Here is a 27,017-nt window from a genome sequence, read left to right as displayed (position 1 = left end):
CGACTCCAACTATAGACCATTCCATTTAGCGCTCTCTGGGCGGCACCATTTTGTTCCACAACAGCGCCCTCTTCACATATCCGGGAAATTCAGCGGGTTCGGCGGGGTAAAACAAGAGAGAGGACACGCGCCCGACTCCGCTAGCAGACGACAAACCGGGATGTTGCCATCCTCCATCTTTGGGCTGTACCGGCGGGATGTACGGAATATCTAACTCTCGCTCGTGGCTGCCGTTGTGAAGTGGTTCGCGTTCTTAGAATAGTTATGGCTACTCCAAAATCAGCCTATAGCTCTATGTTATTCTATTTTGGTAAAAGATCAACTAGCATATCTTTTTTCTGTTACTTAAATAGCAGTTGAGTCAGCAGGCAGTACTACCCTCAGCTACTGCGTGTATTGCGGCAGGAGAGCACGTTTTTATTTATTATTTTAGACATCCACTCATGGCCGCTAAAGGCCTACACCAGTACGAACTTTGTAGGAACTCCCTTGTGACGGGTACGGCAGCAGAACGCGCACGCAGCGCATTCGCGCTTTTCACCCGGCCCCCTCAAACTCGGGTGTCACGGAATCGATATCGCGCGTAAAAATTGCGAGCAAAAAAAAAAAAAAAATGCGGGAACGAATTTGGAATTTGCATGTCATGGTGATTGATACCCCGCATAGTACGGGTGCTGCAGATTTGCGTGTCACGGTGCGATAAGCACGAGGGAACCCGTGGCGAGCACGCTTGTCGCGTACCGATACCGCAAATCATGCAATAAATAAAATGAAAACAAAAACTAACAAAAAAAAACGGGTTGTGCGATTTTTGGGGAGCGGGCGCTTGTACGAGATTTTACGGCGATTTAATGCGTGTGTGTCGTATTTCGAATACACTCCGTCATGTTCAGTGCCACTGTGCAAAAAAAACAAAAAAAACAAAAAAAAGATTAAGTGAATGACGGAACGATGCATTGGAGCATCGCCTCGTCGTTTGTGACCTGTGCATGTGTCATTTTCGGAGATCAGGCTTACACGCCGTTGACACGACCAGATCAATATGCTGGTTTCATAGCAATAGGGCCTTTAAAACGTTACCGTGTACCGCGCAGTACCGGAGCCTTCGAAGCTTGCTTTTAAGCGCGCGCCCCGCGGTCACGGTATCACTCGGGCGCGCGCTTAAAATCATGCTTCAAAGGATCCGGTAGTGCCCGATACGCGGCAACGGTTTGCTAAAAGTCCCTATTTTTTTCAGAATTACCTAAACAAAAACATGGCAAACCACTGTGACCACTGAAAAAGAATACTTCAACAGATATAACCTTAAAAAAAAGAAAAAAAAAACTTGTTTGGCTAGTTTTGGTACAACATGTAACCTTGGGAGCAGGATGGCGCAACGAGAGTGGATTGGCGCACAATGGCGCAATCGGCGCAGCGCTTCCACCTCTGCATTAAGCTAACTTTCTTGGACTCCCACGTGTGTTGGTGCTATTGTCGTAAGGTTGAAGAAAGGTGAGCTTGCGTTCGACTCGAGTCATTCAAACATAGTTAGAAGGAAAGTCATATTCAGTAGTTTTTGGGGGTCGCTCGTCAGGGCATGTCCTCACCAAATGACGACGAGTTTTCGTAGCCAGGCCAACAAATTTAGGAGGGCGGCAATCCTGGCAATCTCCTGGTAGGAGTGGCCGAGTGCCTCTTGAGGAGGGTGACACATCCGGAGGTAGTTATGGGTAGGATGCCTATGCAGAAACCGGTGGTGGTGCCCTATATCAATAAGGTGGCGCAAAGGGTAAAGCAGTGGTTCTCAAATGGGGGTCCGCGAAGCCCAGACTGATCAGTCAAGCCGGGCAATAAAAATTATCGTTTTTTGGTATTGAGAAGAAACGTCCCAATTTTCGAGTGGGCTTGCTTGTGTATATGTCAATAACAAAAGTCTACTTCACACTAACCCTTAGATATATCCATTCAATAAATCGCTATCATATTTAACCTATATATATTCTTTCCCTGACTACAAGCGGGGTCTTCCATCATCTTCTCCGATCCACACGGGGGGTCCGCGACACATCAAGGTTTGAGAACCGCTGGGTGAAAGAAAGTGGCGCAATGCCACAATGTTCCGGTTGCTTTCTCAGCACCGGCCAAGCTGGGACGCTTGTGTGGGAGGGTGGAGAGGGGATCGGTTGTCAGTGCCGCACGTGATAAGAAGCATAAAAGCAAGTTTGACCCTTGCGTGGGTGTGGGGGTGTCTACAGTAATTCCCTGACTTGTAAAAACGTTTACATCGACCAGACCGGTCGCTGCATTATTGATAGACTACGCGAACACGAGTGTTTGATTAGGGCATCTCTGTCAAGGAATATGGCGGTTCACTGCGACAGATGTGGTTGCTCTCCGGTTTTGGAAAATACCACGGTCCTGGGAAGACACAGTCGCCAACGAACTAGGGAGATAACAGAGGCCTTTTACATTTCCAAGTTCAAAGACAACTGTGTCAGCGTGCCTTCAATAGGTCTTTATGATTGTGGGTTGGCATTTTCGAGGGGCTTTAACTTGTGACGATCATGTAACGGTCATGCGTCGTGATGTAATTGTTTGGTGTGACTACGCCGTTAGGTACTTCTATAAAAATAAACAGTTGGCAGTCAGCGCTCCGTCTGTGTACATCTTCTCTGTCCAGTGTCCTTGTCCGCGCTGTTTTATCCGTAAACATACGATGAACTGTCTGCATCAATAGAAGAGCAATCTCGGTGGCCCAAAAGGTAACCTGCGGCCGCTGGATGACTTAATGTAAACGGACCCAGAATTTGCGGGCGTGGAGAGAGGTGCAGAAACTATGTGATATTAAACTGAAAAGTTAATATTCTCAAATCATTAACCAATTTAAGCCCAAATTCTATGATTCGCACATGCCTATTATTTTCAGTACGAAGCCAAAGGCAAACCAAGAGGTAGTCCGTTGAATTTATGGCTGAATAGAATACATTTTGAGTACCCAACTGGATGCTTTGCTTATGTTTGAAAGGTTGGAATAAAAAATGCAATATTTTAATTGAGTGAAAAGCAAAGCTGTATAACAATTATATGCATGATTACATTCTACAAGTCATTTTACATGTAGACACAGCATATTATTTGAAAGCTAACAGAATTTTTAAAAAGGCCGTGAAAGTTTTGTCACCGTCTTCTTCACTGCGTGTTCATGGGACTCGGCAGATATTAGTAAAGGGGATAACTCTCACAGTATGTTGACTAATTGACCAAAGCCTGTTAGATTTGTAATTAATGGCTTAATGGGCCATGTTGCAACTGCAGTGTTAAAAGCCAATCATTTTAGAGGCTATCCTGATTTAAACAATTCACAAAAAGCCAAGAGGCTTCGCGATATTCGTCTTCCAACTTTTGCGTTTTTAATGTCAGATGCAGAAAGCGCACTCAGTTTGAACTCAAGGATTCGTGCCATTAATGGTGGGTAGAAGAGTGACGGTCCTACCAGGCACGTCGTCATTATCTCGACAGTGTGTCTTTGGTGGATGCATCGGCGTCATACTTCCAAGGTAGTGAAGGTGCGTTCGAAGCCACCCCATCCGCACAACATCCTGAGGTCTTCTTAGTTCAAGATTTTGGAATTGGATGACGAAAAGTCAGATTTTTAGTATTGAATATCTCGAAACTTGTTGCCATTCGCAAATTGTGTCAATTGGGTGAGTCTAATATTCACTGCCTTTGAAACTAGAATTGAAACATGCCCCCTAAAATCATTAATTAAAAGTGTTATGAAAACATTTTGGTTATTAGATATAATTAACATACTGCGACAGTTATGCCCGTATGTGATGTCCTCCGAGCCCCATAAACACACAGCAAAGGTGGCATTCAAGTAACACTCACGCCATTTGTTTTAAAATTTCGTTCGAATCAAAATATAAAGTTTTCTATAATGCATATATAAATACCGGGTGCATCTGCATGCAACCGGGCACCATCCTACTATAGAGGTCCACTTTTTCCTTCCGTAAAACTGGATCAAACTGGACAAGGCCAGTTTTACATAAAGCCCAGCACGGCATGTACCAAGGATCGCCAGAAATGATTGCTCACCTCATAGAACACTCTGTACGGCTTGAAGAGAGTGGCTTGCAGTCTTTGACGGTTGGGTCTACCCACTTGGTTCAGCTGGGACATGCAATTAATTTTGATATAGCTTGCCATATGCCACAAAGTAACAAAAAGAAAGCCAGTAATACAAAAGCCTACAGCACATGTCATAAGGACCGCTAGAAATTCTCGCTCACCTCATAGAACACTTCACGTGACAAAATCCTGCATTAACGAGCGATTGAACTTAGTATAAATGTTGCAGAAAAATAAGGATCTATCTTCAGCTGCATCAAAACACGTGATCTAATGCAATAAATGTGTGTTCTTACAGAACACTACTGAAATAACTTTGACTAAAGAGAATGACCACAACTTCGTATATATACTGAAAGAATCAATAACAATGATGAAACCTAGAAATTTGTTGAATGCCTTCCCTGTGTTTTGCCATCGAGTGGAAGAAGTTTCTTGGCCTATATTTATTTTAGAAACAGGCATGATGTCCGTCTGTATTTTTTTTAAAAATCTGAATGTTGTGCATGATATTTTCTATTTCTGTAGGTTGAAAGCTCAAGGGCATTCTCTGTTGTTTTTTAATCAAATTTACCCAGATGTTAGTAGGTTGCGTCTTTGCGATTGCTGTCCTCGGGTATACTAGTATAACAGTATAACACAGTATAACACAGAACAGAATAACACAATGAGGTCCGGGAAGAAATTCCCTTTGTAAAGGGGTGGTAAACAGAAGAGAAATTGTAAAAAGTGACTTCATGTCTTCCCTTGAATTTTCTCTTTTGGGTCGCCTATGCCTTTTTATGTCTATTAAAACTCCAGCTCTGTTTGACACTTCTCTGAGTTTGTGTCATCCTTCAGAGAACCAGTTTTGAATAAATTATTTGTGTCTAGCCTGTATAGCTAGCTTGCAGCCTCGTTTTTGTTTGTGTTTATTAATAAATGAGTGTAGAATTTACTGTAAGCACAGTGTTAATGCATACAAATACATTGCCGCATACATTTGTTGACTAGGACTAGGTGCTGATGATTGGACCAGTTGGTAGCCAGTAAATTAAAAAGAAATCATGAAGTATATGGGAACAGAGGATACGAACGCAAAACAGCGCTGTGTTGATCTCCTCCTCGTCCGTGCGATTCACACTCCGTGTTTTTAATAATACAATTTTTTTAATAATTTCTGCTTGGTATCATCTGTATAACGGTTCACATGAACGACCCCTCTGCCATTGCGTTCACTTTAGGGCAGCTCCCCCTTCAATCTAAGAAAAAACGGGTGTAGTCGGGTGTATCATCAGCAGATTCACCCCTTTCCTGAAAGATGCACCCTCAGTTGGCCAGCCAGTGTATTTGTGCACCGACAATGAGCATCCTCCTTTTCCTTAAAAACCTCTAGGTGTATCAGTGCACCGCCACGCTAGCCACGCGCCCCGACCAGCGTGTGCTTGGATGCCCTCTTGGGGGACACTTTTGGGTTGGTCAGTTTCTTAGGAAGTATGGAACTGTTTTGTTCACTCGGTGTTCACAGTAGAGTAGACGCTGTGCTTGTTTTAGGCCAATCGGGTCTCCAGGTAGGATCACTCGACTACAGTATCCAAGCTAGAGATAAGGCAGAGCACGCCACCTGCCTGAAGGCCAAGGCCACGGGTAGCATCCACTGCACTATTAACTTTGGGTCGAACTTTCAAGAGGATATAGGGGACAAATCCTCTAGATGCGTTCACTGTTGGGATAACCCTGAAGATAAGCCTTCGCGAGGGCGACCACTTTTGGCCTTTAAGAAGCTGCTATTTTCGTATACTCCTCTCTTTTCTTTCTCTCCCTAAGCTGAAAGCCTGGAACAGGCTACGCAGTCGTCGGACCGATGAACCGGAGGCTTTTTTATTATTGTAATGCAATTAAGTGCAAAGGTGAAAGCGAGCTGGACAAGAATGACGAAAATAATCCCTGGAGAACGGGAACGAGAGGCACAAAGAACAAACATAAATCTCCAAACACAGCTAGGTCACTGGTGAGCTACCGAAAAAATTCGCCTTGAGTCCGCTGTCTGGGCGCGGGTAATGGCAGGAGCGTCATCATGTGGCAAAGGTTTCACGGGTGACGTAGTAGCTCTTTCCGATCCGGGAATGTCTGATTCCCGGCCTAGTTTCTTGTGTGCTGTGCTGCGACCAGCGGGGCTGCCAGAGATTTTGTCCGTGACAACGTATTCGAGTGTACCAAGGCATCCAGTGCATCGGCAACAAGCGATTTCATCAAAAAAGCCAAAGGAACTCATGTCATGCGTTTAGTGTTCGGTTTGGCAAATTACTTCTTCTGCCACATCGTCTTGAATCTTCACAGACCCCTTTCTTTCCGTGTTTGTGTTTGTGTGGTTCTGCAGTGCCCGTGTCAACATCTATCTCGGATTACATATTTCAAGTCCGATATTTTCATCGTAAGTGCGCTGCAACCTTCTCCTTTTCAGCAATTGACCGTTCCGTTCCTGATTACGTCTAAAATTAGGCAGTGCCTATTTCCTATCAGCCGGGAGAATTATTTCCCCGAAATTCTATCAGCAGTCGCCTGCCATTAGCTGTCTACAATCATGTGATAACTGCAGGTGACTTTCTTATTCTCCCGGCGTTTTGTGGACAGGCGTTTCATGGACACCTTTTCGTTGATACACGTTTTCTAGACACATTTCGTCGACACAAACTTTCCACCGTTACTCGTTACGCGAAATGCACGCTGTAGGGACATTTCGTCGTGCGTGTGTCTCTGAGGCGCGTGCTCACCGACCCAGCCCACCCGTTCACGTCGCTTCGTGGCGACAATATGCGGCGGCTCATTAAAAAAAATGTTCACCCTACCTGTGATACCCGTATATATCACCTCGCGCATATAGCCTGGGGCAGCTCATTACAAAAAAAGAGAGATGTTTATAGAGGAAAGCTAACCTGAGCTGTCGATGAAACGTCGTTCGATGAAGTGATTATATCGCCAATGAGTGACGGCTGCCGGCACGATTTCGGGTAAATAATTCTGCCGGCTGCTGAGAGAATAGACACTACCTAAGAATCACCCCGGTTCTTGTTCGCTCAGTAATCTCCTCAGTTCTGTAACAGCTTCGTTGTACATCTTCACATTTCACAGATTGCTTGCACGTTTGTACTTGTTTACGAAATAGGCTGTCAAATAAACTTATAGGAGATTTGAAAACAATCCGTTGTGTCTTTTTACCTGCCTTTTTGCAACCACCTGGGCGCGTACATTTTTTACAGGTTTCCTTGAGGTGGGTGCACAAAGGGGTGTAATGGTACATCACTGAATGAGGTGTATATATGTTCCATAGTAAACCGTGTTGGCTGGTGTATCTCTGTTCCCTATGAGCGGGGTGGGTGTAAACAACGGTGTAATTGCAAACCCTGTTGGTGGGTGTAGAGAAGGGAATACTTGTACGGCTTAAATTGGGGTGCACCTGCACACCGAAACGACAGTGAGGGTGTAAGAAAGGAGTAGTGACACACCCCAGTATGGGGTGTATCAGTGCACCCCCGAATGCTGAAGGTGTATAAAAGGGTGCACATGTGTACCCCTACAGAGGGTGTACATATGCACCTCGTTTCGAGGTGTACTTGTACACCTTTATGGGTGTAGTATATGTGGCAGAACGTAGACCCCCTGTGGGTGTGCCCACTACACCCTTTTTTTAGGGTGTTCCTCATGGTGCCACCGTCGAGGAAGTGCTGGGCGGGCGTCACTCCCACCCTTGTGGTGCATTTACCTAGGCTCCCATAGGTTTCAAGCTGCTAGCCAAACCGAGTCAGGCCGGCCAGCCCTGCAGGAAATGTCAATTCGACTCTTTTAGACATAGACACCCACATTTTGCATGTACCTGAAAGAAGCTCTAACGGAGAGGAAACAATTCGACTGGCCCTTTTTGAATGCATTTGTTTCTTTCGCTGAGAACATACACACAAGTCACACGCTATTGTACATTCAGTGATGCGGTTTAATTTATGAAGAGCACGTTTTTATATAACCTCGAGCTCTTTGAGAAAAGATTCAATTAATGGGTCGGACATAAATGGCTGCTATGAAGTGTCCTATACATTTACACATTACCTGATATCATAAAAGTAGTAGAGCAGGGTAGGGCTGTACTGCATCAATTACGAATTTGTAACCAATTAATAGTTGGCATTTATTTATTTATTACTATCGGCTATTAGTCTTTGACGGAAAACATATCCGGGCGAGTTGGTACGGTGGTCGTCTTTCAACTCCATCGAATATTCAGGTTTGACATTAGCATTTCAGTTAATTTTTTTCCACCTTTTTTCATGCTTTTTCTAACTGCTTTCCTTTTTGCAAAGGCTTTCGCCACCACCGAAAAACGTGACATCCAAACTTTTTTTTTTTACATCACACAATCGTGAACTTGAAACGTGTGTCGGTTCGGCAAACGCGAAGAGACCGCACGTTTCCACGGCACAGGCATTAGCTTAGGCAAAAAAAATCATGCTGCTCGCTCGCTCCCAGGTTATGAAACAAATCGGTGGCGAACGGTTGTTGGTACACGACGTCAAAACTAGCATGACCTGTGAATAACACTTTGGGTCGGGTGGTGATTGAATGCTTCAACGTCTATCAGACGGCACATGAACGCTCCGCAAAAGCGTCGGAGGAGGAGCGCCGCAAGATGGCGCCCAGAACCTGCCCACGGTTCCGCCGCACGGGAATCCTTCTCACACTGCGGAGCGAGACACAGGTTTTGAAGAAAATACGCTCTTTTCAAATAACAAAATAACACTGGACAGAAACATAGTTCAAATAAAGCTCAGCTTAGCAAGCACACGGTACACGACAAAGTTTGAAACAGCAGCCCACTTCGCAGAAACAAAAGAAAGTTGCTTACTCGCGTTTGCACAAGTCGTCCGTGCTGTCCTGAACTTACGGGCGTTGGCAAGACGCTGCGTCTCCCAGCTCACGTGACCCCCCCGGGGTCACGACATCACGTGACCCCGGGTGGGTCACGTGATCTCGGGGGAGGGGGGTCACGTGATCTCGGGGGGGGGTCACGTGACACCCCCCCCCCCCCGGTTACGCCGACGGCGAGGCCGACGCCGACGCCGCTCAGGCTGGAAATGGGCCCCTAAGAGCTGCGCTCTAAAACTAGACTGCTAACAACTGTTGCTTTTCAACCAGAAATCTTACCTGTACATTATGGACAGAGCCGTATATAAGCTTTCCAAAACCATTTCATATTATTTATTTAGCACCCTCTTCTACACCCCTCTCACACTCTTCACTAAAACAGCACCTTCTTTCGGTAAAATTAGGACCGTGTATTCCTATATTTTGGGGTGTTAAAAGGATGTGGCCAAGAGTGTAAATTGCTGCAACACCCCTTTTACACCCTTAAAGGTGTAAAAACTTTTACTGTGTACTGAACAAGATTTGTATGCTTCTTTGAAACGGACTTATCGGGGGTGTGAGAGCTTTGCCACTAGACAGTCTGCCATATTCCTCAGCAGCACGGAGGATGCGGCGAGTGTAAACACGGGGATAGCCTTTATTGGCGATGCAGTCAAAACTATGGGCGACCGTGGTCACGAGCACACAGGGCGCCAGTTAAAGTCGTGCGGATGCCCTCGTCACTTTTGATAAGCGAAGAAATGTTGTCCCTAAATATAGTTAGACGTGCTTGCCATGTGTAAAGGAGGCATTCGAAGTAAATGACGAAAACGAGCCGGCAACAAATGCTAGTGAAACATTTCCCTTGAACTAGTTTTTTCTTTTGCTGCAGAGACTAGCTTATGCTGCGCATGTACCTAAACACACCGCATGCACCTTGAGGCTCGGCACAGTGTATTGCACCATTAAGGGTTTTGCGACAACTGAATTGACAATTTGTCATTTTCCCAAATGCCACGGCGTGCGTCCTAGGATTTGTGGGAACGGTGTCTGTCGACCTTGTCTTTTTTTTTCTTGTTTATAAGTTTACTTGTTTTGTTCAGTATACTGTATTTGCTGTGTACGATTTGGTCTTGCGAGTATATTCCTTAATTTTTGATACGGGCATTGACAGACGACAAGTTGCCTCGTTCGCCACTCCCGAGGCGTGTGCTAGTCTTGCCACCGTCGTGTGTCCCGCAATTACACCTGGTTTATATGACGTGCAGGCAGTCGCCACCATAGGCGTAGACTACGGGGGGGGGGGGGGGGGGTTATCGGGGCTCGTGCCCCCCCCCCCTAATAAGATTCGGGGAAAGGGGGTCAGCGCCCCCCTTCCCCCCCCCCCTCGGGCCGTGATCCTTATTGAGATGCTGTTTACGTGTCATGTAACGAGTTTCTAGTAGTAGCATGTAAACAAAATAACGCACACAGCGACGGACACATGGCGATTGCATACGCTGTAAAATGTACCCCCTAAATTAAACTACTGATGCTTGCCGGTGCAAAAAACAGTGCGCGGAACCCCCCCCCCCCCCCCCCCCCCCCGGGCTGTGCTCGTATTTGGCCGTTCGCCCATGCTGTAAGAAATGTGAGCGCAGGACATCTATATCATTTACTTGCTCAAGGTGCAAAACGGTGCCTTCTCATTATGATTATTTTGCATTTCAAAAACGTGCAAAACCGTTCCAGCGGTCTGCCGCAGTTCATTGTCGTGGGGGTTCCCGCGAAGTGCTGAAGATACGACTGTTTACAAAAATTACAGTCCACGCATGGTATGCGAGTATATTTGGGGTACGATCGTAACTGCGGTAAGCCAGTAAAGGCTCGTGAAAATGCATTATCACTGCAGTCGGAACAATTGACAGGAGCTGCTTAAGTTTCGCGGATGCAGCGAAGTCTTCCTAGGTTTTCGAAAAGTAAAAGATTTCTGATAACAAAGCAGCCTGCTCCATATGGGCATGCAAACAGTATTCGGACGTCGTACGCTCACATTTCACACAGCAAGCGCGATCGAACAAATCTAAGCACAGTTGGCCTTCGCTTTGAGATTACTACTTTGTTTTTCTGCTTACAGTGGTGACGTGCGCACTGGTGTTCGAAACTATTGTGTGGTGATTGCATGAAGGTAAAATAAGAGAGCTAATGGCGGGATAGTGCGTGGTGAAAGCAGTAATATTAGCTTCAGAAGCGGCATGGCGTCCGTTGACACCCGTTTTGAAAGCGACAAAACGGACACGCAAAAGTGAACCCTACACAGTAGTTACGGCATGCAGAATGAAATAAGTACACTTACAAACGAAAAAGAAAACGCTAGAATATGGGAAAAAAAGTAATCAACACTGAAGAACGAGGATGAAGAAGACGTGCACGGCAACGCAAGGCAATCTGGTCGTAGTACAGCCGGGAGATTGGGGCGTACAGAACACTGTTCCCACAATTGCCCGGGTGTGCGCCGAGGCACTGTGGGGAAATTTCGAATCGTTTCTTGCATATATCTCCAAATCTTTACCACTGCGCGCACCGTGACGGCTTCACGGCCTGCATCCTTGGTTGGCTTTGCTGCCTAGCACCGCCGTGTTAGGAGCAGAGAGGTGCAGGCAACTTTTGGGTTAGCCCGATCGGTTCCAAACAATTTGCTCTCTTATAGAACTTATTCCGTCCTAATCATATGTCAAATGCTTATTTTAAAAAAATGCACAGGAACGATAATTTATATAAAGAATTATGCGTTCGTAGCCATGAAACTAAGTCCGATATAAATTTCATCTGAAACCTCTTAACATCATTATTGGTTGTTATGTTATCCCGATTCATATTTTTTTCTACTCGATTCCACTGCATAATATTGATACTTTTCTCTAACCTATTCGCCCAGATGGACGGCGGCGCCATTTTTAACTTCTTATCAGGAAACGCATTTCAGTGCATAAATTATCAGCGTTTCCAGTGTCCTTGTAAAGCTCAGATATTTGGGGCGCAGTGGCCATATTCAAAGTTTCCTTTTAAATGCCTTCTGTTCCAAAATGTGGGATATTTTGCTCCTAAGCTGCTCCAAAACGCAAATTTCCTCGTCCTAAAATTGCTTCGAATTCATTTTTTTTTCGCTGTCCCACTTCTGTTGTATGGAGTTTGTCCGTGTAACAGTGTTTCTATGTGTCTCCTTCCATTTTTTGGAGAAGTGGCCCCTAAAGAAGGCTTCACAGAACGCAGATGCAGCGTCCCTTGGTGAATTGCTCTTCAGAGCGTGTCTTTTTTTTTTTCAGTAATCAATAATAATAATTTATTTTTAGGTCTTCAAGCTTCAAACAGCCACGATGGGTGGGATCCTGGTTCTACGTCACACTCGGGTAAGTCTGGATTACTGACATTCCAATGCCGTGGGCAAGATTAACGACCAAAGGACCATGGTTTTGGATGGCGGAGGCTAAATCAGTGAAGGCTTGAAGCATCTTTCAGCTAGAAAGTTCTCAGGCATTCTAAAGGTACTGGGGGTTCTGCTCAGCCAGTAGCCTCGTTTAAATGATGTAAATAATCAACAGGTCTCCACCTTTTCCCTCTGCTCTAGCATCAGCCCCGTCCCTTGGTCTTGTGTCAGTGGCAGCTCCATTGCTTGCTTCTCCCACCCCCGCAGCGGCACCCCCTCTGCCTTAGCACCTGGCTCCCGCCTCCGCAACTGTCCTCCTTCTGGATCAACACAACGTCCACACCCCCGAAGCAGCCCCCCCCCCCCCCCCCCCAATCCCCTCCCCCTCCGGATCCAGAGCCTGTTCCTGCCCCAGCAGCTGTCCCACTTCTGGATCCCCCCACACCCACCCCTGCAGCAGTACTCTGGACTAACACACTGCCAAACCAACGGCCCTTCCTCAAGCCCCTGTTCGCGGCGAAGTTGGAAATCTTGGTAAACCGAGCCATCGAAGACTCATGGATTTAATTGATATCAGTGTTTGTTTTCTCATTGAAAGCAGTTACGTAAAGAGCGCGATATTTTTAGCGTGGAAAAGAGATGGTGGGTGTTTGCTGCTTTTCTCTTAGAGTCTGAAGGCTGTCATCTATACTTCTCGTTTTGTGGAAAGTGTCGATTTGGGGCACTAGCATACATGCTAAAATATGCCCCCCACCCCCACCCCCTATTTCTACCTTAAAGTAAAATCAAACGATGATAATGCCGTGGTCGCACGAACAGTATCATGGGGTCTACCTAGGGGAAAAACATAGGTTACCTGTATTTCTATTGTCATTGGATTAATAAGCTGCTTTGTCATCCGAAACTTCTAACATATAACTTGCATTTACTCCCGTATATAAAAAAACAAGCGTCTTCAAAACAGTATATAGCGCCTCTTTACCCAAATGAGACCGAGGAGCAGCATGCACGTCAGCAACAGACGTCGGAAGCCAGCACTCGCGATTAGCTGTCGAGCACCGTCTGTCGTTCGGCCAGGTTGCGCATGATTATACCATTGGAATTTTTCGGATGCCTAGAGCTCAAAAATGAGTTATCACCAAAATCAATCTCAGAAACCCCCTTTAGTGCCCCTCTAACTTCATAGCTGCAGAATGTTGCCCCCGCTATCAGTATATAGTCCTTTCCAACCTGGAGCTGGTCGTAATTCCAAAATTTTAGGTTGAATGGAGTTCGCCTTGAACGGGCTATAATTTTGCTTTATGTCAAACACTTGTGAATCCCTGATGAGTTTCTGTAAATTATGCCCGAAATAAAGTTGTCAATTTCATCTTACCAATGCACACACTTTTATATTTCATGGACAACACACCAATCGAATGCAGCAGACCAGGGTGCAGTGCGACCTCTTTATGAAGTCAGGCTAGGAAATGTAAGTGAGTGGTTTACATTTTTTTACATTGTCCTGGAGGCTAACTCATTTTTGAAGGAATGAACTGCTATTTAAGGCTGAATTGCAATTTGGATCCACGGATTGTGTGTCGCGTGACGCTGTGTCACCGATCCCTGCCACCCGTGCTTTGTCCATGGGCGAAGGGACTCTTTTTCTGTAATTACCAACAGCAAAAATGTTTAGTCGGCAACAACAGTAGTTGATAAACATAGCTGTCAATCGCCACACTCGGCTTCCTAGGATAGAAGCCGCTGTGGCAGAATGAAATGGTCAGTGCATCACAGCGTTTTGTCCTGCAATCTTTTTTTTTAGTACCGTTTTGTAGGTATCTAGTTTCAAAGTCCAGTTTAGTGCTTGCGGCAAACATAAATCCATCAGCTCCAGCACGGTGAAAACATTGATGGCATCGTTGCTTTCGTCCCGCTGCAGGGGCTGGCGTACTTATGAGACTGTAAGTGCCAGCACTCCCTCCATCTGCTGAGGAAATGCTTTTGCAATGATTATCATAGCTACTGCTCGCTCTTACGAGAACTGCGGCGCATTCAGCTTTCGCTGTTGGTGTTCTCGTTCCATGCGTTCCGTCTGCGCCAAGTGCCGCATCTGTCATGACCAGAGGTTTCTCCTCTTCGAAGTTCTCGACGCACTAGTCAGTACTCCAACGTCTCCTGGCACACCTCTGACTAATCTATAAGCGCTAATGCTCAGAGAGGACTAAGCCGTAATCACTTTTTCCGCTGATGCCCGTTAACAGTTGACCCACCGAGTTCCCGCTATAAGGCTGATGACAGTATGTTTAACATCGGTTTTGGCAGGGTAGTTCGTCGCACTAAACCGATATTCGTTGTTTGTTTGAATTGTCCTTGAAGAATTGCCCTTGAAGCAGAATTGCCCTTGAAGAGGAAATATTTGCTTCAGAGTAAATTTGACTGCCACTTACAAAAGGAAAAAGGCAAATTTCTCGCAAATATTTACACAGCATGACGTTGGTCTTCCTTTGGAGTGTAGAGACATTGGTTACGCTGTAGGTGATAAATATTGCAAATGTGGTACAACTGCTGTCACAGGCATTTAATCTGTATGGATGTATAATAACCTGTTTCGCTACGCTGCCGCAATGCATCGTGGGATCTTTAGTCTTCCTCCTTGCGCCCCAACCACGCTGGGGCTCTGAGCGAGCAGAGCACGAGCCGTTACGATCTGTCTCGTGCACTGCCAAAAGCATCGAAAGAATTAAAGTCATGGCGGCGTGGCACATGCGCCGAACGGTTAGTGAGATCTGTCTTTCGTGAGCCACTAAGATGGTGATCCAGGTCAAAATAGGAGTGGGTGATGGAGACAAGGTCCTGGAATACCAGTGTCAATGGTGTATTGTACCGTGACGCTGTTGCATGCTACCCAATCCTATTAAATCGTGGAACGAGGTCATTGTCTACTGGAGATATAATTTATTTAAGAGGATATTTTCCCCGATAGGTCGCAAGCAAAACTGGTGAATCCTGGGAAAGAACCGTCAACAAAATGCCTAGTTTTGGTGTCGCCGTAGCACCAGTGGGCACGGCATCTATTAATGTCAACCGTGGTATCATTACCTTGTTTTTCGTGGATTGACCTTTATGCACTTGATGTTGCAGGTACGCTATGCCAGCGTCACACCAAGTAGAACCAGACTGAGAGAATTGCAGCGATCTGGCTGCACGTGCCATATTGTTCGCTAGCCAATGGATCAGAATTGCTGTTTGGATTCAACGCATTACTTCAAATATCCGGAGGGGTGTATGTTGCATGAATTCGAATTGGAAGAATCCGACTGTTTTAGCCATTTATACTGGTGACGAATGCATCATAGCAACGTAGCAAGCAATTGTGAGATGCAACGTCGGTTACCCTTATTTTGACAGATGACGTAAAACAAACTACTAGTTTCATGGGGAAGACGGAATGGTCACTTCCGTTCGTTATCCTTGGTCTGGCATAGTCGCAAGATGAAGAGCGTACCTACTGCACCACACTTGTGAGCAGGATTCCACAGTGGGACCGTATAATGACGGTTTGTTGACGATAGCAGGCTGCATATCCCACTGGCGCTCTGACAACCGAAAACTATGTGTCCTGTTGACAATTTTTAAGGAGGATGTATCAATTTGACACACTCTTCGTTGAGACACCGAAATACCAAACACAGGGGGTACAAAACTGCTCCGAATGTGAATGAGTACTGATAAGAACAATTGTGTAAGCTTGAAAAATATTGGTCTGCAAATGTATTCTGAGCCTCACAGCTAGCGCGAACACGTCTTTAAAAGTTTTTACTCGACAAAGTGATGATGCGCGCCAAGTTTCAACTCTTTTACGATTGCACAATTTTGACGAGCCGCCAATTTTAATGAGAAGCCATATTTAAATCTCAGATATTTGACAAAAGATGTAATGAGGTGTATCTGGTCTCTCCAGGAGCTGCAGCAACGCAGCGTCACGGGCCAAGCCAGCCGTCGTTTGGCCGAAGTTCGAGTTGTAGCCAAGCAAGCCCTGACACCAAGGAAGGTGGCAGCAGTGAAAAGTAGGCTCTATGTTTTGGTGTATCTTCAAAATTTAGATATCTGCTGTAGAGGTGCCTTTCGAATAGTGTTTATCATGTACATTTTCTAATGCTGGAACAAAACATTGTTGTTCTGTTTTTAATCTGCCGCCAACATCAAGAACTTGTATGATGGCGAGGCTACCTTGTTCTTCTAATAAGGGGCAAAGGACACATTGTTACGGCGTTTACAAACAAAATTTGGAGTCAGATTTGCTTTTGCCGGATTTTAACCGTAGGTGGCTCCGGTAAAAGGTCCAGCGAAATCTGGTTACTGGAAGTGGTGGCCGGTAATATTTTTATCAAAGACTGGTAAACTACGCTGGCTTCTGGTGAAAATGAGCGGAATAAATTAACCCGTTTCCACCGAATGTCACTAGAAGTTTTTGCCGGATTTTTTAATAGGGCTGCTTGCGCTGGATTGGCTGGGGTGCTGTAGCCTCCGCTGCGCTCGAACGGAAGGTAAAACAATGCGTTCCCTTTAGCCCTTTATGTTGCGCCGCACACTGAATAGTTTTGTTGCCTAGTCGGACTTTTTTTTTATCCTGTTTAGGGCCTCAGAAGTATTTTGAAGGCACCATGCAAGGTTTTTTTTTCTACTCTTGTCTAGTCAGATTCATTTTTAGTGTTTAGGATTGCACGCATATTTTCAACATGCCCGAAAATTTTAATATGAATAGAACATATCAAAGTGTTGGTAAGTTTGGGTTTGTAACCAATATTCTGAGACTCTAACCGGTGTCTTGCTGTTTGTCTTTTAGGATAAGGTAGAGCTCTATGTGAGAGGTAGCATTTTCAAAATAAACATGTTATATTAATTTTTTTGCAGTTTAGAGCATTAACTCAGCAAGACAAAGTCATTCAGGCCTGGATTTACTAATCCTTAATATGTTATTTATTCATGTTAAACTTTTCAGGCACATCCGAAGTATGACCGAAATCGTCAAGTTTTTGGCATGGAATGTTTTTTTACAAAACTACTAAAGGATTGTTTAAAGTTTCAATGCTAATAAAATGTTTGTGACAGTTTAGGGCCTGTGTTTTCAGTATGGTGAAGGTGGCTGTGCTGGTCTCCCAGGTACAACCAGTTGTACCGGTTTCACCAGTGTAACCGGTACAACCGCTGTACCTGTTCGACCAGTATGGCTAGTTTTACTATAGGCCCAGTAAATCCAGTATTACCAGTGCATCCAGTATACCCATGTTCGATAATCCAGTTTCATACCGCTCCAGTATCCCCAGTAAAACTACAAGTATTCCTTGTATATCCGTTCAATAATCCAGTTTGCAACCGGCCCAGTATTCTTAGTTTGACCGTCCAGTAATCCGGAAAACTGGCCTAGTATGCCGAAAATGGACATTTTTTTCAACAGAGAGTAACACGTATGTACATTAGCTATTTTAATAAGTTGGACAACCCCGCTATTACAATTAAGTTGCTCGTAAGTGTTTGTACTGTCGGTATGACGTCAGCGCGCTGTATGTCGAACTGAAGTTTTTGGGGTGTCGTACATGGGACAAAGGGTGTAAGAATATGCCCTTTTTTCTGAGAGAGTAGAATACGAATAATGGTATGTTCTATACAACGCCTTTCGGACTGTCGTTCGCAGAATGAGTATCTGTTTCTTAAGATAATCTTTTCTGACGCCTGAAAAACGGCCGCACTGTACTTAGCTTAAATTACTAGATAAACGTTCGCTCACAATGTACTGCCTCATCAAACACTTGGAGTAACATACACATGCGAAGGGAAAATAAACCCGTTCTATCATCAATTTATCACACAAAAATTACAGAAAGATTCACTGGTGGATCCTTAGGGAATGCTTTATCATGACCCTTGGAAACGCCACACGCGTCCTTCTTTGGGAAATGCAAACGTTGACACCTTAATCTTTCTTTTTTGGCTTCATCTTTTGTTTCCTCTATTTTGCTGCCTTTTTGGCCTCTTATGGGGCCAGTATTAGCGTTTCCCAATGGGGGACGTGTGTGGCATTTTGTCTCCACTTTTCTGTACTCCGCCAGTCAGAGTAAAATTCCAGGATAACAGTTTCCTAGGAGTAACGAGTCTTTGAAGCGCCGACTGGGTTACGGTGCAGGTTTTAGGAAGCGAATAGCAGCGCACAGCAGAAGACAGCACTGAGTGACGCGATTTTGCTACAACGCATTGTGCTTCGTCATTTATATTGGTTGTCGTTACTAGTAAACATAAGTATTAGGGGACTTTAATCCATAGTACGTTGACGTCCTTGGATACGGTCATCGAAATCACTCGTCGAAAAAACCCCATATATACCACTCGTAGAAGTAACAAAGGGGCGTAGAACCGGCGTCATGTTGGTGTCGCGGTAGACAAGTGTTCATCTGCTGACGCAGACTTCTTGAATCGCTGCGAAAGACTGTCTACTGCCACGTGAAGTCCTTGGAAGAATTCTTCAACGACAATGACTACGATAATGAAGTGTGCCCGGTATTCGGTTTCGGCGAGAAAGATATCATCTGTTGCGAATATTGGAGGGATCTGAGCTCCGTTCTCGGGTACAAAAGCCGGCAGCCCTCATTTGGGCATCGAAGCGTGGAACCGGCGTCATGTTGGTACTGAGGTTAACAAGTGTTCATCTGCTCACGCAGGTTGGTTTTCGTTCGTCGTGTTTTTATGTCTATGTCTTGTCGGATAAAAAAAAAGCTTTGTTACATTACATTTAATTTTCGTTCGTCAATCATTTGGTATATGTACCCTTTTGTTATTTACAAACATGAACTACCGCTTGCGTTCCAAGCGAGTTCCGGTGGCACCGCCTCTGCAATCCTGTTGAGCTTGCTTATGTCACCAGTGCTGAAAAGCATTTATGCTTTCTAGCACTGGTGGCGGTGACTGACAACAATGTTGGTGATTTAATGAAGACCTTCGGCTGTAAAATATTACATTGTGGAAGCAAGTTGGTTTGCCAGAATACTCAAACATTTTAACAGATCTCGCACTTCTTCGTTCTTCTGTAGTTTACCTCAAGAATTGGTTGTTAAACTTTTCATCTACATTTTAAGCAACCGTGTTAACGTGGCTCTTGTCTATTCTTTTTAAAAGCCGGAAGTTTTCTGGGACGTCGAAAAATAAAGCACTTCCTGGTAGCGTTTGCCATAAAAAGGGTCTTTAGCGCAGCCGGCAATCGTTACAGGTGTTACCACAGTTTTGCTGTGCAATCACCTTTGCAGCGTGGATTGAGGCCCCAACTTTTCTTGCTTTTCATTCTTTGTAGCAATATTGAATTCCATACTAGTTCACGGGTACAGCGAAAGAAACTACTTGGTGGACAGCAGCGTCTAATGACAAGATTAAACGAAATCGAAGCAAAACAGTCATCGGCCGATTTCCGAATAAATTACTTCTGCAACCAAACAAAATCATTGGAATAAAAAAATGGATAAACTTGACAATAATCGAACGGTTCTCCAAGATTATAAAGATATATGCGATGCGCAATTATCATAGATACAAGCTTTGTCATTCCGGGTAGAAACTCTTGAAAATCGTAACCACCATAATAATTTGATTTTCGATAGATTCCCTGAATCAAATAGGAAATAAATTGTCACTGCTTCTGATGAACTTGGTTACGCATCTGTGCCACACCCGCTTAGGAGTAGATAAGATTCTTATCGAAAAGACATACCGGCTAGGCAAGCAGTCTTCTGATCGTAACCGACCACACTTTGTAAGTTTTTGTTCTTTCAAAGATAAGAAAAAAATTCTGTTTAATGTTTGAAAATTAAAAGGTACAAATCTGAGCATTCCGAAAGACCTCTCGGAATCTGTTTGTGCTGCTTTGTGCATGCAGTGTGACCGGCTGCTGTCACATGTCGTTTGTGTTATTACCCTCCTTGTACTTTTTTCTACTGCTCATAGTTTTACAATGACCACAATGTACTTTATATACCATCCCACTTTGAATGTTCACAGGGACGTTTTTGACTTCGTAAAAGCATTCATGAAAGTGTAATAGGGCAAAAAATTCAACACTTAACGGACGTCAAGCTCTTCCAATTGCCTCTGTCTCACTCTGGACATATCGATTAGACATCAGCGATATGCTCCTTTCACCTCACTCATTTTCCCTGCAATTCTGCTTCACCTCCATGTATAGTTAATAAAAAGCCTAAGATGGGACGCTAACCTACTGACGAAAAATTGTTGCATCTTAAAATCGCATATGTTTGTTTTCATAATACTGACGTCATTAAATTGAGAGATGCGACATGAGAAGTCTCGTTTCCGTTTCCGTGGCTAACTTGGTGAGGGAGCATATTGAAACACTTTTAATGAGCTCACTGCCTTTCATCAGTTACAGCACTCGAGCAGCGGTCTCTCTCGGCGAACCCATTTTTTTTTTCGGGACGCACGCCAGCGAGGTTTTGAAAGACATCGCGCAATGTCGCCGTCTTGACAGGCTTCACAAGTCCTACAGACGTCTAAAGACTGCTTGCCGTTACAGTACCCTAGAGCCTTGTGTCAGTCACACGGAACCACCAATACCTCAGACGCATTCCTTCTCGCCATCTACTTCTCGCTCTCCATAAGCCTGGCGTACCTTCAGGTAAGCACCCTCGACATTCTGTTGTTAAAGCAAAACGAGTTTGCAGAAATTGAATGCGAAAATTATTCATGCGCTGTTAGAGCACAGCTACGGTGCATGACATACAAACGATTCTATTGTGTCGGTGACAATGTCTGGTCATATATCGTGAGTAAGTGCACAACAGGTTTTACATGTTCATCGTCTGTCTAGCTAAACGGGGCACGCGCCTCGATTTTCCGTTAGTCAGCGCCCAAAACACAATCGTCGCCGATCAACGCGACTCGCACCGCCACACTCGGCCTATCTCTGGGCGTGGCCATCTTGATATCACGTGCCCGCTAATGTTTCAACGGGAAAGATGTCGGCGACTGTGGGGGAGGGGGAACATTTTTCATCACGGGTTTAACGCTTTAAGTTCCTTCACGCTCGTTGGTTTATTTCAAGAAATTAAAAATTTTATTAGTGAATTTAGTTGAATATTATTCGAATTGGTATGTTTTTGCAATTTCTAACATCCTCCGGGGCCGGCAGCGTGTTTTCAGAGCGTTATTTTTTTAACCACCCCCCTTTTAGGGCTTTTTGCATTTTTTTTAAAATTTGGTATCTATGGACGGGACTTCTGTACAGGAGTCTATTATTTTCTAACCTTAAAAGAAAGAGGGAAGTAGAGACCAGTCATAGAGAAGAGCTTTGGGATAACAAGGACGCGGAACTAAATTTTGTACGTCGCCCAAAAGAGGCAAACGCTAGGCACATACTGGCTACGAGGGCTAGCTGCTGCTGCGTTCGGCTCGGACTCATGTTTCTCATTGATTCATGACGAGTCTCGTATCACTCGTAGCAGCACTCGTGTCGATTTCATTTGCCGTTTTGGGTGACGTCAAGAGTGGTATCAATTGCAAGAAACGTATCTAGAATTAAGAGTGGCCTTGCAAAAACACCTCATCATTTTGCTATCGGTTCGGCACTAGGTCACTAACTCACAGCTTATTACACGCAATGCGGAGCATGACCCGAACAATTTATTTGGGAATTTTAGGGACAAGTTTTCGCACGCAAGGTACGGTACACGGTGGGCCCTCTGGTACGAACTGCGCCGATGTGAGTCATCTGCGGTAGCACACCCTCAGTTCGTACCGGATGGCCCATCTGTATTGTTTATGAAAAAACGGTTTGCTAAAACGTTGTAAAATATTGCCCCCCACCACGTATAATAAGCTCTATCTGACTTAGTGATCTGGTGCCGACAGCAAAATTATGAGGAGTTCTTGCATCGCCACTCTTACTTGTAGATACGTTTGCTGCAAGTGATGCAACTCTTGACGTCACCCAAAACGGCAAACGGAATGGACACGAGTGCTGGCACGAGTGATCCGAGACTCGTCATCAGTCAACGAGAACGTGAGTCCGAGCCGAAGGGTTCCCTAAAACTTTCTAGTATCGTTACGGTGCCGATGATATTGCGCTGTTTAACAATAGGAACGCCGAAGTGTATATTGCGGAGCAAGATGCTTTAACATTCAACCGCGCCCCAAGTATCTTCATATGTCAGTTTTTAGTGAGTACACACAGAATCGGGCCTTACGGCCACTTTTGTCACTGGGGACACATTTCGGCCGTGGTGAGAGCGACAGCGTTCTTGGCCGCCGAATGACGTGATTTCCCACCTTGCGCCTAATGATCAGCCAGTGAGACATTTTGACCCGTTCGCAAGCTTGAAAGCACACACAATCTTGATGAGTACGCCTGACCAACTCCTAAACAGCGAGAAAGTGTTCGCAGCCTCTTGGTGCACGTCCTTAGCACTTATTCATCCACCGTTCGAGGTCAACTTGTGCACGGAAGCAGAACATCTTGATGTTTGCAAAAGAAGCACGAATTGTCGATGGCTTCCAGCGTGAAAAGCAAATGTTGACAATTTCGGCCCACGTGCGATCTCATTCCGCCGCGGCGCCCGGTTCGCTTCAGAAAAGCAACTTTTTTACGGTCTGTTAGTATTGGACGGAAGATATTCACTTGTTTTATTTTCGTATGCTCATTGACGCAGCAAGTGATGACGTCGCAATATGGCGCTGTGCTTAAAAAAACTAAAAACAATTTGCTAGGGTCTTTGTTATAGACATATGCACGGTGGCTGCACAAGAGATTAGAATTTGTCTGATACTTTTTTTTGTAATCATTGTGTCTTCTCAACATCTAATCATGAAGGCATTTTAGAGTTTCTCAGTGCCATAAAGCGATGATAAAAGCGCGTAATAATGATTCACAACTGGCTCTGCTTTGCTAGCATTCGACCGAATGACTTCGCTGGTTGTGCGGTTCTTGCTGAGGGAGTGCACGACAGCGTAAAGTTAGGTTGGTGACGAGCGACGGAAATTTCAATTGTCGGAGCCAAATTTTGTCGGAGCTTGAAAGCGAAGAGTACCCGCGCCGCCCGTGCACAGCTTTGATCGAAAATCGGGGTTTCTGAGTTTCCGAGCGCCTGCCCGTGGACACTTCCAGAATGTTTGAGAAGGGTGAAAACACTGTGAAGCTTATTCGCGTACAACGACGATGTGAAGTGAATAAACGTCGAAGTGCAGCTCATCACGCGTTCCGAGGTGTTCCGACGGCAAACAAGTTGCTTCCGTGTACATTTGGGTGATCATTCGAAGTGTCCGTACCATATATATATCACTTGTTTTTATCCACCTCTTTCGACTAACAGGTTTTATTTAAAACGGAAAAATCAGCAGGGCATTTTCCCAGTGGGATGATTACAAGCCGGTATCAAGCACACACAAACATTTCAAGCCTGAAAAACGAAGTATCGTGTCTCGGACTGATCGTGTTACAGTTTAAATAACTTATCCTTTCTTACGACGCGCGTCAACTCCGATACCAAAAAAGAGGATCTTACGCTACTTTGAAATCATTTCATAACCAACTATGCGTCTCTTATCGTTTATTTCTAGCAGATCTTCATACTTGTCATGATTTTAGTTAGAGAGTATAATCCGCAATAGCATGCAAGTACAATTCTTTTTTTTTATAAACCTGAGTAGCTTTCCTAGAGCTGCCATATTCCCAATAATTTCAAGATCAAACTTATATCATTATGCAAACGTTTGAAACTGCTGCAGACGATATATTCAGTAATTACACACACGTTCACAGTTTGCAGCAGGCATCTCAAAATGTCTAGAAGACCGGAAGTTGTCGTCTCAGATGTTTCTAAGACAGCCAATTTTCAGCAATTTTCTGTCGTGGTAAGTGCCAAATCAATGCTCCCAGTGTATGTAGATTCTTAGTAGAAGTTTAATTTTCATGTGTGATTTTTGAAGCATGGTTCTTATAGAGCGAAATTCAGTCCAATGTATTCGTCCGTAGCAACTCTCCTTGGAACGATTTGTTTGGAGCAGTGAGGTCACAGTTACGGGGGCCAGTGACGCTTCGTAGCAGGCAAACCGTGTTCTCCGCCCGAGCAGACGTGCCGTCAACAAACTCTATGCTGCCCCGCGAGAGTATAATGCGGAGTGCAAGTTCGTTTGCTTCCTATGGCAGTGGTTGTTGTGGTGTCAGAACACCGAGCTTTCAATTGCTCGGATTGAAGAGTACTGGGTAGAACTCGAAGCATGCTGCCTTGAGGTGTAGACCTCGTGGTAGCTTGCTTGGAGGTCTACCCGCTATCCTTCAATCAGAGCCAACAAGAGCTCGGCGTTCTGACGTCACCTCTACCCTTGTAAAAGAAGCACACGAACTTGCGCTTCCCATTAGATCTCGCTCACGCTCTCGCGGTGGACAAAACCGGACCCTCGGCAGAGTGAGAGGCGCAGTCCGCGGCGGATTCTGTTTACTGTTTACCGGACTTGCTACGTGTTTCGTTCTTTGACGGCTTTCTATGAAATAATGCTGCAATCTCGTTTCCTGCAAAGCGATGGCGAAATGCCCGAGACGCTCGATGCCCTGCGCTTCTAAACGTCCCTGAGTGCACTTACCTGGGGGATTGCTAGATTACGTACCACGTTCCAAAAGACACCCAAATTTCCATATGTATTAGATGGACACGTAACACCGGCGAAGAGCTGCCCGAACACACAAGGACTAGTGCGCGGAGCATTACGAAAGAGAGAAAGAATGAAAGGACTAGGTAATATAAGGGTTTATTCCTGATACAGCGGTTGTGTCGTGAAATAAATTTTTTCGCTCCAAGTTATTTATTATCGAATCATGCAACTTGAAACTGAGGCGTCCCCGTGCAATTGATCTGATTGCAGCACTTTGGGTAGGGCCCGGTGCCTTTGTAGACTCGGCAGTTGGAAGGATTTGGCATGAGAGCGCACCTTTGGGAAAATGAATAAAAGGGAATTGATTTTAAACTTGTGAAAATACACAACATATCGAGTGAAGGAAATATGCACACATCCCAGCCATATCCTATAATGTCATACTAAAGGATCATGTAATGAAAAAGTTAAAGGTTTGGTTGTTTCATCAGAGGACATCATACATCCAAGTGTACACTCTCCCTTGCCTTAGGGAAGCATTACGCGGATATTACACGCCACATATTGTCGGTGCGGTGCGCCATATGTTTAATGAAAACATCGCAAATTAAAGAAAAAGAAATTAAAGATGGCTGTATAAAAAAGTGACATTCATGTGCTATCTATAAAAAAACCTTAGTCAGACAACTATGGTCAAACAATAAGTTGACCTTGCGTTCTCTATTGACAAAATTGATATGATATATATATGTTACTTCATATGGTGTTATTAGGGTATATGGGTGCATGCAGGATTTTTCTATAGGGCAGCATCCCGAATAATCATTATTGTATAAAACATATTTTTATATATTACCAGTAAGCTTACGGATGGTTTTGAAAAGGCAAAGTGCATTATAAACGATTGTACTCGAAAGCCTGTACAATATTGTGAATCACAAGTGCCTCTGAATGTATCCCCAACGCTCCCACATGGCGCAGGTTTATCACGAAAGAAAATAAACACGAAAGTGTCTTTAAGAACTGTAAAAACACTTGTGATTGAGCATAAATAAACGGAAGCTCGTTCTCAAAAATCATATGCGCAAATTTACCTCGCCTTCTTATGTTTTACTTGACGATAATATTTGTACAGCTAATAATATCTTGTACCAATCGCTAGCCGTAAAATCGTACCTTTTCCAGGCAACACGATAACAGGATGACACCAAATGTGGTAGAGCAAACTATGTGTCCGAATTATAAATTTGAGCTCGCTATTTAGACTAAGAAAAGTACAAGATGATTAAATATTCCTGCCCTAGATGTATGCCTAGGCAGCTCAATTTTTTCAGCCACAACTTGTTTTTTTTTTGCTTGGAAGTATAGGTCCTTAAAAGCCTGGGGAAGTCAAGGAAATTTGACCTTAGGTCCAGATAATGGGTATCTTGGCGCTTATATTTGCTACACAAGTACCAAAGTGAGGCTTCACTGCTTGCAGCTGGGCTGTCGACTGGCGTCTTTCGGCCCAATTCGCCTAGTGAAAGAGCTGGACCTGACTTCTAGTGTCTCGATTTCCCTTTGGGCACTTTTGGCCTAAATTGTCAAAACAAGTGCCAAATTTACGCTTTGCTTATTCACCTGTTTTATACCTGATGTTTTATTTCTCACGTTTGGCACTTTGGAAATAACGTGGTGAGTCAGAGAAAAGTCAAGAAATACCAAAGTAGAGTACACTGGCCCTAACTAGCGCCTTGGGGCAAAAACCGCGTTAGAGCAAAGGTTAGGCCCTTTAAATCGCCAAGCTTGTGCAAAGTTGGTCGCTTCTCAGGCATGCTACCAGGAGTATTTTTGACTACTCTCGATTATGTTTACTCACCCAAGACTGCAAATTGTTCCTAATTTGGCGTTGCAGTAAAAAGTCTGACAGGGATCCTCAAGGTTGAGAGATGCACCGTCAGCAATGAGGTGGTTTCCGTACTTGCATTTGCCTGTTGATAAATGTTTACATTCG

General features: G+C 44.6%; 1 pseudogene; it reads right to left on the bottom strand.

The window, feature by feature from the left end:
- The window catches only part of LOC120840043, an 89,269-nt pseudogene that overhangs the window by 23,088 nt on the left and 39,164 nt on the right, over positions 1-27,017 (bottom strand).

Source organism: Ixodes scapularis, unplaced genomic scaffold (genome assembly GCF_016920785.2).
Source record: "Ixodes scapularis isolate PalLabHiFi unplaced genomic scaffold, ASM1692078v2 PGA_scaffold6__148_contigs__length_123643588, whole genome shotgun sequence".
NCBI lineage: Eukaryota > Metazoa > Arthropoda > Arachnida > Ixodida > Ixodidae > Ixodes > Ixodes scapularis.
Note: the sequence above shows the minus strand (reverse complement) of the source record. Positions and strands in the feature narration are given on the sequence as shown.